Source organism: the organism of the source record quoted next, unplaced genomic scaffold, assembly GCF_019419815.1.
Source record: "Pyrus x bretschneideri cultivar Hongxiangsu unplaced genomic scaffold, Pyrus_bretschneideri_v1 Contig127, whole genome shotgun sequence".
Lineage (NCBI taxonomy): Eukaryota > Viridiplantae > Streptophyta > Magnoliopsida > Rosales > Rosaceae > Pyrus > Pyrus x bretschneideri.
Window position 1 is genome coordinate 379,903 of NW_025999421.1, and position 10,129 is coordinate 390,031.

Below are 10,129 nucleotides of genomic sequence, written 5' to 3' on the forward strand. Positions count from 1 at the left end.
AGTTATTTCGTAATGTTGGTTATGTGCTTTAAAATTAACGTATTTATAGTTGTTTCGCATATAGGTGAGACCTATCCTGAGGACAAGCGCGGTCACTCGAGGCAAGGGGGTTATGACCCTTCTACATACCAGTGAGTGGGCTTTTGGTTTTCCGTATATACCTATATACTTATATTTTTTTTCCCAAAAAGTGAAATGAAACGTTTATACGTTTATATGCCATGCATTATGTTTACCCATTTAATTATGCATTATTAGTTGCATATATATATGTGTGTGTTGGTGCTGCGAACGCACATGTAAGTGTCAAGTAGGTTATGGTTTATGTTTATGTTCAGTAGTGATTTGAGATGCATAGAGAGCTCATAACCTGCACCCCTGGTGTTAGTGCTCCCGCCCAGAGTTAGGCACATTCCTTCACATGATGTTCACCTCCCGCACCATATGCTCATCTTGGATCCAAGTTAGGTGCACAGGCCTATCATACAGACCACTTTAGGTGGTTCCAACTCGTAGGTGACCCGCGATTATTCACCCAGTCTTCACGTGATCCTAGCACTTGAGCGTACTTATTATACACCCAGTCCTATCGTACAGACCACTTTAGGTTGTTCCGACTCGTGTGGAGGTATAGTTAGTGAGTTGGAGATTTGAGCTCTAGATTCAGCCGTATAGGTCACGTTAGGTGACTCCGGCTGACAGATTACATGGCATTGTTTGGCATTACTTGAATACTTGCATTTTATTTCGAGACATTTGGCATGGCATATTTCCGAGCATGATTTATATATATGTATACATTCTATTTTTCTGGGAAGTATACAGGTTTTACGGCGAGGGGTTAGAACTTTGTTTATGAAATGGTTTTTGAAAAGCTTTGTTTTTGTCCACTCACGCTTTCTGTTTTGCGCCCCTCCAGGTTCTAGATTGGCTAGCACTTTTGGTGGCTCCCCAGAGGATTTTCTCGGCTTATCTGACAGATTATCACCAGTGTTGGACCACCTTTGGGTGTGTTTATTTAGTGTTGTTTCTCCCGGACTGCATTAGGTCTTCCGTGCTCTGAACTTTGTTTCTTACACTTACGCTTGCACATGTATGTTATTTACTTTGTGTATAGCTGGGTTTTTATTTATTCGTACTTTTATTATTATTTATTAGCTTCCGCACTGTGCACATGGTTACGTCACTTCCACGTGGCGGCCAGCATGCCCTGATCTCGGTCGGGGTGTGTCAGTCATTGTTTCTAGAAATGGTGTCACAGTTTCTAAAAATAATTTACCATTTCCGAAGAAACTAAAAAAACTAACAGGACTAAAAAATTGACTAATATAATGAGAAAATAACTTGAATTTTGGTTAATTTTCCTAGAAATGTATTATTCTTTAGATACAATATTCCTTATTAATAAAAAGTATTAAGCGTTTTCTATTAAAAATTTGCTAATATCAACAAAAAAATAAAAAACAAAACGGAGAGGGAGGTAGGAGTGACATCAGAGAGAACAAAATGATAATAGTGATGGGTGAACAAGAGAGAGATTATAGTGATAGGTAAAAGAGGAGAGAGATGATGGTGATGGGTAAAAGATGAGAGATAATTGTGCTGAGTGAAGAGAGAGAGATGATGATAGGTGAATAGAAATAAATGATAAGGGTGAGAGAATGTGGAGTAGAGAGAAAAGAGGGGATGCGTAGGTCCCACATGTTATTTTTGTTTTAAGTTTTTTTTTAATCATTTTATTATTTTGTCATTTTCATTAAAGTTTAAGTCATTTTCATTAAAATTCAATTCCTTTTTATTAAATAAAGTTATTAAGTGATTTTTTTTTTATTAGAAAAAAGTTCGGTGAATCCCTTTTCATTAAAGCTCCCAATAAATAATATGGTCAATCCGATATTACAACCAAACACCTGAGGAATTTAGTCAGTACTATTCGATTATTATTTAGCCTATTCAAGTGAACTAGCCAGCACAATTCTAGCTACCCAAACGAGGCATAAGTGTTTACTTATATGTGTGTGTGTGTGTGTGTGTGTGTGTGTGTATTAAATAATACTATACATGTATTTGGAAACATATAAAGTACTACAATTTATTGAAAACATGAATAATGAGGAAACTATGGTAGGGAGTGACGCATATAGTCTTAGAGAAAGAGTCTAACCATTTTTTTTTTTGTTTTTTGTATGAGAGTGTTGGAAATGTGCACCAAAGGTAATCATGAGATAATACTTTATAAACATTTCACATATTAAACTAATCTAGTTTAAGCTAAGGGTAAATATTATTGTTTTACAGCCATGTCATTAAGTGTTGTATGCAAGTCATCTCATATTAAACAATAAGTCCAAGTAATATGTAATAAAGAGAATGTGATCTAAAGATATTAGATTCATGAAACCTTTCTCTTTCATACACATAACCTAAACGTTACTAACCATAGGATTTCCAATTTGGCATTAAAATCCAGATAGATCAACATGATACACCTAGACCTGATTAAGCTTTAGCTAAGGGTGGAAATGTACTGGCCATCACTAAATTGACAATAAAACCCCACCATAGAGGTGACGATATACCATCAACTTAATGACGAAGCCATGAGTAAGAAAATTGTGATGTGAAATATTTTGAACTAGAAGGCTCATTTGTTAATTATTTAATCTTATCATCTAGGTTCCCTATGTGAAAGCCCGTTCCTAGATTTCACTGTTATAATTTACGTATTTGTATTATTGAAATTTTATATTGTTTTTCACGAAATTATATTAATTTATTTGAATTTAGATTTCATTAAACTAGTTACGTAGTTTGAAATTTGGAAATTAATTATCTAAAATCCGTAGACCTTTCAAGGTCGTGATTTATATTTTTGAATAGATCTCAAAACCACCAGCATATAGGCAAAAACAGTTTGCGAATCCGGATTATAACTGTGATAGCCCGTCCCAGACATTTCGTATAGTACGGGTGAAATGACGGTTTTGCCCCTAGTATGTTTGTTTCGTTGTGTGGTCAATTTTGGAATTTGGTTGGTTGATTTTGGACCACACACACACCCACACTCATTCCTCTCTCTCTGCCCTGTCCCGTATCTGTCTCTCTCTCTCTTTCTCTCTTTTCTTCACCATATGTACGGACAACACCAAAACCATTGGAACCGTTATGGATCGAGGAAACAAACTACGTATTTGTGCTCGTGAGGTCCTTAGGAGTTCAACCATACCCATTTCAGGTAAGGAAACCTTCATTCTCACGTCGAACCCGAGAGGTGTAAATCGGGGTACTGTTCATGCACACGTTAATTCTTGTGTCTTTGGGAATTTCAAGCTTGTAGGAAGCTTGGTGAGGTCCTTAGGAGGCTCGGGGTGGTTCGTTTGAAGGTTTTGGATGTCGGGATCGTGAGTTGCAGGTTTGGCCGGATTTGGTGGAGTTTTCCCGGCGAGATTCTGTTCGTTTTAGTGCTTGAAAGTGGTAAGGATTTGTTCCTCTAGTTGTAAGCTTCATTTTGGTACCAATTTCGTGAAATTTGGGTGAAAAACAAGTGAGATACGAAGTTTAGAAGTTTTCCCGGTTTTTCGGTGACGGTGACGGCGTCGGAGTTTGGTCGGAGAATATGACGAAATACTCTGTCAGTTTGGACGGAATATTCCTAATGGCGTTAATGGAATCTGTTAGACTTAACGGAATATTCCTGACGATGTTCACTGACGCCGTCAGTGTGCCAGGCACGTGCCTGCGCATGGGCGGCGAGTGTGGCCGTGCCTTGGCCAGCTCGTGGGGGCGCGTGCGGTGTCAGAAAATTATTTTATAAATCTGGGGATGTTCGTGAGGTTGAGTAGATCACGTTGGTGTATTCATATACCCCATTTGAGCATTGCATGAGAAGTTATTTCGTAATGTTGGTTATGTGCTTTAAAATTAACGTTTTTATAGTTATTTCGCATATAGGTGAGACCTATCCCGAGGATGAGCGCAGTCACTCGAGGCAAGGGGGTTACGATCCTTCTACATACTAGTGAGTGGGCTTTTGGTTTTCCGTATATACCTATATACTTGTGTTTTTCCTAGAAAGTGAAATGAAACGTTTATACGTCTATATGCCATGCATTATGTTTGCCTGTTTAATTATGCATTATTAGTTGCATATATACATATGTTTGGTGCTGCGGACGCACAGGTAAGTGCCAGGTAAGTTATGGTTTATGTTTATGGTTAGTGGTGATATGAGATGCATAGAAAGCTCATAACCTGCACCCCCGGTGTTAGTGCTCCCGCCCAGAGTTGGGGACAGTCCTTCACGTGATGTTCACCTCCCGCACCACACGCTCATCTTGGATCCAAGTTAGGTGCACAGTCCTGTCGTACATACCACTTTAGGTGGTTCCGACTCGTAGGTGGCCTACGATTATTCGCCCAGTCTTCACGTGATCGTAGCACTTGAGCGTACTTATTTACACCCAGTCCTATCGTACAGACCGCTTTAGGTGGTTCCGACTCGTGTGCAAGTGTAGTTAGTGAGTTAGAGCACTTGAGCGTACTTATTTACACCCAGTCATGTTGTATAGACCACTTTAGGTGGATCCGACTCGTGTACAGACCACTTTAGCTGTACAGGTCACGTTAGGTGACTCCAGCTGACAGATTACATGGCATTGAATGGCATTACCTGAGTACTTGCATTTTATTTAGAGGCATTTGACATGGCTTATTTCTGAGCATGACTTATATATACGTATATATTCTATTTTCTGGGAAGTATTCAGGTTTTACAGCGAGGGGTTAAAACTTTGCTTATGAAATGATTTTTGAAAAGCTTTGTTTTTGCCCACTCACGCTTCTGTTTTGCGCCCCTCCAGGTTCTAGTTTGGCTAGCACTTTTGGTGGCTCCCCAGAGGATTTCTCGGCTTATCTGACAGATTATCACTAGTGTAGGACCACCTTTGGGTGTGTTTATTTAGTGTTGCTTCTCCCGGACTGCACTAGGTCTTCCGTGCTCTGAACATTGTTTTTCATACTTACGCTTGCACATGTATGTTATTTACGTGTATAGTTTGGTTTTTATTTATTCATACTTTTGTTATTATTTCTTAGCTTCCGCACTGTGCACATGGTTACGTCACTTCCACGTGACGGCTAGCATGCCCTGATCTCGGTCGGGGTGTGTTAATAACGGTATAATTACAAACCTTTGAAGTCGTTGTACAAAACTTTAGATGATCAATTTAAATAAACTACCACTTTGTGGGAATTTGGTCCTACCAGGTATGACTAAAATTGGATCCATTCAAACAAATGGAAGGAAGGGAATTTCCCCCTTCATTCCCGTGACCCATGTAACCCGGTTTCCACCCGGCTTAATTCCCGCGATTCCGTCATTTTTCCCGTTGAATCACCACCATCCAACACCTGTAAAATTCTCAGTAACTTCCTATCTTCCATTTAGAAAGGTTTAAGGTCCAATTTTGTGTAAAACTTCACCGGAGCACCGAAGGTCTCAACGGCGATTTCACCGTTCCAGCAAATTACACCACCTACCACCACCCTTAATCAACACCCCTTGGACCCAGGAACAAGACCCAATCAGTTGTTGACATACCTCGACCCGAAAAGTCCACTAGGATTCCGAATCGAGCTGTGCTGGCCGACACCTGGAAGGTGACGAAGCCATAGAAGGTGATAATGTGTAAAACGTGAATAAATTTAAACTTAAAAGTGCCTAAATACACAAATACGCGGTGAGTGGGTATGGACCCATTTCACGCGTGATACGGAGCATAAGTAAGCACAGTAAGGTAAGATAATGATTATACTATCACAAGGAGCCACCTGAACTGGGAGTGCCACAAATCCTCGTCGATACGGAACTTTGCTATTAGAACCTAGAGAGGTGCAAAAATAGAAAACGTGAGTGGTCGAAACTGAAGGATTATTTTGGAAGATGACATGTTCATTTAAGCAACATCATTAGCATGCAATTAACAAATTAAAGGTGGAATCATGCAAGCATGCACTTAAAAACAAAACATTACCCATGAATGTTCAAAGCCTAGTAAAATGGTGAACCAATAATCAACTCAAAACAAAGTGAGTTGAAATATATACCTTTGTAGATTCCTCTTTGTATTTAAACAAAGGCTAATCACCCAAAGTGAGGGCCTTCATTCCTTGCATCTTAGATCTATGGATTTGGATGGATGAAAAAGGTTTCTCCAAAGTTCCCAAAATTGAGAACCTCTAATGATTCATCACCAAGGCATAATGAAGAAGAAATGAGTTTGATTGCTAGATGATCCCTCCAAGGTGGCCGAAATTTTAGAGAGAAAGGAGAGCTTGTGTTCTCATCCTTTCCCCAAAAACAACCCTTAATGAATTTTAGGCTATAAAGTCCTTTATATAGTCCCTTCAAATAAGTGACCTAATGGACCAAAAGCCCTATTCTTCTAACATGGCCGGCCTATAGGGTTTATTGGGCTTTCAAGCCCTTTGTTTATTCAAGTTGTCATACAACTTGAGTTAATGGGCTTGACATTCAAATCCCATTGGGCCTTGCGGCCCAAAACTAACCCGAGGTCTTTAACGAACTTATTCGTTTGATTAATTAACATATTAATTAATCCTAGCCTTAGATAAATAATTAAACCATTTAATTATTCTTACTCATCTCCGTTGTTTCTTCAAACTCTACCTTACTCGGTGAACGATCCATTAGGTTCCTTTTAGCGAGGCAGTGGGCGATTAAAACTCTTTCTAATCGATTGTGAATTAAAACTTACTTTCAATTCTCCCGTTAGTGATAATACACTTTTAGGGCTTCCACAAACCATGGTTGACGCCTAGCAGCATGTCATGGTTACCCAAGCTAATCAGAAGAGGTGGAGAACCTATTCAGTTTTAGGATTACAAATGCAATACGGTCTTTCTCTAATACAATACTCTTGACCACATTGTTTGGTTTGATAGTTTATTCATGTCTACTATCCAATGTGAGTCTTGTGCTTATATGATTACCTTGAATGTGATTTGGAACACATTCCTAAATCTCATTCATACTTTGGCCAAAGATTCTTAATCATATCATAGAGTATTCTCCCTCAAACAGTTTGAAGGTTAGAGATCCCTTGTTGCGCATTCACTTGCCTCCATGGCTAAGTGGCTTAACCCCAACGATGCCGTGGACACCCTCCTGATGGAGTGACTTTGACATAATCAAAGATTAAGGACCTAACCACAAGACAACTGTGATGCCTCAGGTCAAAAGACTAATTTGCATTATCCCAACCATGAGTTCTCATGTGACATGAATATGAGAACTCTTCGTTGATCGTGTTCAGTGAACTCATTCTCTATTGAGCACCTACGTACTTGTCTTGATGTCACACACACCAATGACTCGAGACTAGTCACTCTCCCTGAGAGAAGACATAGCACGTACTGATCTTAACGGACTGTCAATGCCCAATTGACAATCCTATGATCAGGAACGTTTAGGATGTGTCAACGAAAGAATGGTCTCATGAATCTAACTTCTTTAGATCGCATTCTTCCAATCACATATTCCTTGGACTTATCGTTTAAGCATATAACATTTATATGAGACGGCTCAAACAATAATCTTTGCCCTTTACATTTAAACTACATTAGTTTAACTTTGTGAAATGTCCGTAAAGTATCATCATATGATTGGTTTTAGGGCACATTTCCAACAGAAACAAAGATTTTCAAAATCATTTCTGTTATCAAAGGTAGTAACCCCTCACCGTAAAACATGTATAGTTTCCAATAAATCATACTACGTAAAAGTATGAAATCAAAAGTATACTAAAAGTAAACCCGGAAGTATACCACTATCCATCATCTCATTAGCAATATAAATAATCACATGCTTAATAAACGATACTAGCATGCAAGTCAGAATCACCTATGGTGACCTGTACAACTGTACACATATGTCACATCAATCAATGCTAGCACATCAATCGGAGTCACCTATAGTGACATGTACGACTTATCTGTATCTCATCATTTATAGCTAGCATATAAGTCGGAGTCACCTATAGTGACCTGTACGACTTATCCATATCTTATCAATCATGGCTAGCATATAAGTCAAAGTCACCTATAGTGACCTGTACGACTTATCTATATCTCATCACATATCTCATCATTTATAGCTAGCATATAAGTCGGAGTCACCTATAGTGACCTGTACAACTTATCCATATCTCATCACATATCTCATCAATCATGCTAGCCAATAACTCAATAACATGCTAGCCAATAGCTCAATAAGTATACCTGCACACGAGTCAGAACCACCTAAAGTGGTCTGTACGACAAGACTGGGTGTAAATAAATACGCTCAAGTACTACGATCACGTGAAGACTGTGCGAATAATCACAGGTCACCTACGAGTCGGAACCACCTAAAGTGGTCTATACGACAGGACTATGCACCTACCTTGGATCCAAGGTGAGCATAAGGTGCGGGAGGTGAACATCATGTGAAGGACTATGCCCTGGCCACAGGCAGGAGCACTAACACCGGGGTGCAGGTTTATGAGCTATAATATATCTCAACGCAATGATACTCACTACCATCACTATCACCAACATGTACTCACCTGAAGCTTACCTAGGCATCCGCGGCATCATTTAGCACTTCAAAGCATTCACAATAGTTAGGTTCAGGTAATATACACATGAATATGCCATGATGTAAATCTGAAATTCAACTATATCATAATACTTCCAGATATATAAACATATATACAAATGGCATGAAATGCATAAACTGTAACACCTCGCTCCTGAACTATTTACTTTCGAGAGTAATCATCGATGATAAGTCCAATTAGACACTAGTTACATTAACTGTCATTACTTACCTTTCCTTACTTCAATTTCTTGATTCTTTACATCTTAATTTATGACCAACATATAACTACCAAAACCTAAGGTTATATCTTGCATTTTCTACAAATCTCCTTCACACTATTCAATTCCTCAAACAAGGCTATTGTCTCAATTATTTAGTCTCGTTTATTCTATGGCTGCATCTAACGTCTCGTTAGACTACCTACGTACCCTAAACAGAGATCAAGCCATTCGTAGTTCACATACATTATTTGTAGGTGACATGCATAATTCAATTTAAAAGCGTTTGTGGAACTATTAATTATATGCTTATGATAAAAGGTAAAGACCCACTCACCTGGAGTCCATGTTATGATTCTCTAGCACGAGCATCGAGGCGTCCCGAATGATTGGCGCCTAGAACAATTATTGAATCATATCTCAGAACTCTTATTAGTAGAATATGTAATTCACATAAAACACATCCTCAAGGACATTCTAAAATAGTTTGAGGCCTACTGACCATAAGTTAACTGTTGATCAAAGACCGACGGTAGGGTCTACAACCCTGCATAACTCTATCCGAAAGATCCGCATATCAGATTTCCAATCTGCAACTTCCAAAGATTCACATTATGCTTCTATAATAACATACTAAAATTTCATTACGATCCAACGGTCGGATCTTCACCAATTGCCCAAAACCAAGTGGCGGTTAACATTTACTTTATAAATTTACAAACCCAATTTGGAAAGATCCGTATGTTAGATTCTCGATCCGTAAGTTTCTATGATTCTCAAATATTATGTACTATAACATATTAAAGTTTGGTGATGATCCAACGGTCGGATCATCGATTCATATAAATACCTATTAACGTATCGTACCGAATATAGGTTCCAATGATCAACCTACGTCATTCAAATATCAAAACTGAATTAAAGACATTTAATATAGCCTAAAAATAGCATTGGCGGCCCACTGACCACGTGCTGCCACCGGTGGCGGTCGGCCGCCCCGACTCACCGGAAAATTCCACTATTTCCAAAAATTACCAAAATTTACATAATTGTAGGTCTCAATGAGTAGAGTAAACTTTATACCTGTGGCCAAGTCTAATTTTTTCGAGAAACACTTCAATTTTACATAATTCCGCCGAAAACCCTAAAGAGGGTGTGCTTCGATTCGACCTCCATGCTCACTCCAACGCCTCCACAATGTTTGGGCTTTGTTCCTGAGGTTGAGGGGAGTCTATTTGTGGTGGTAATAGGA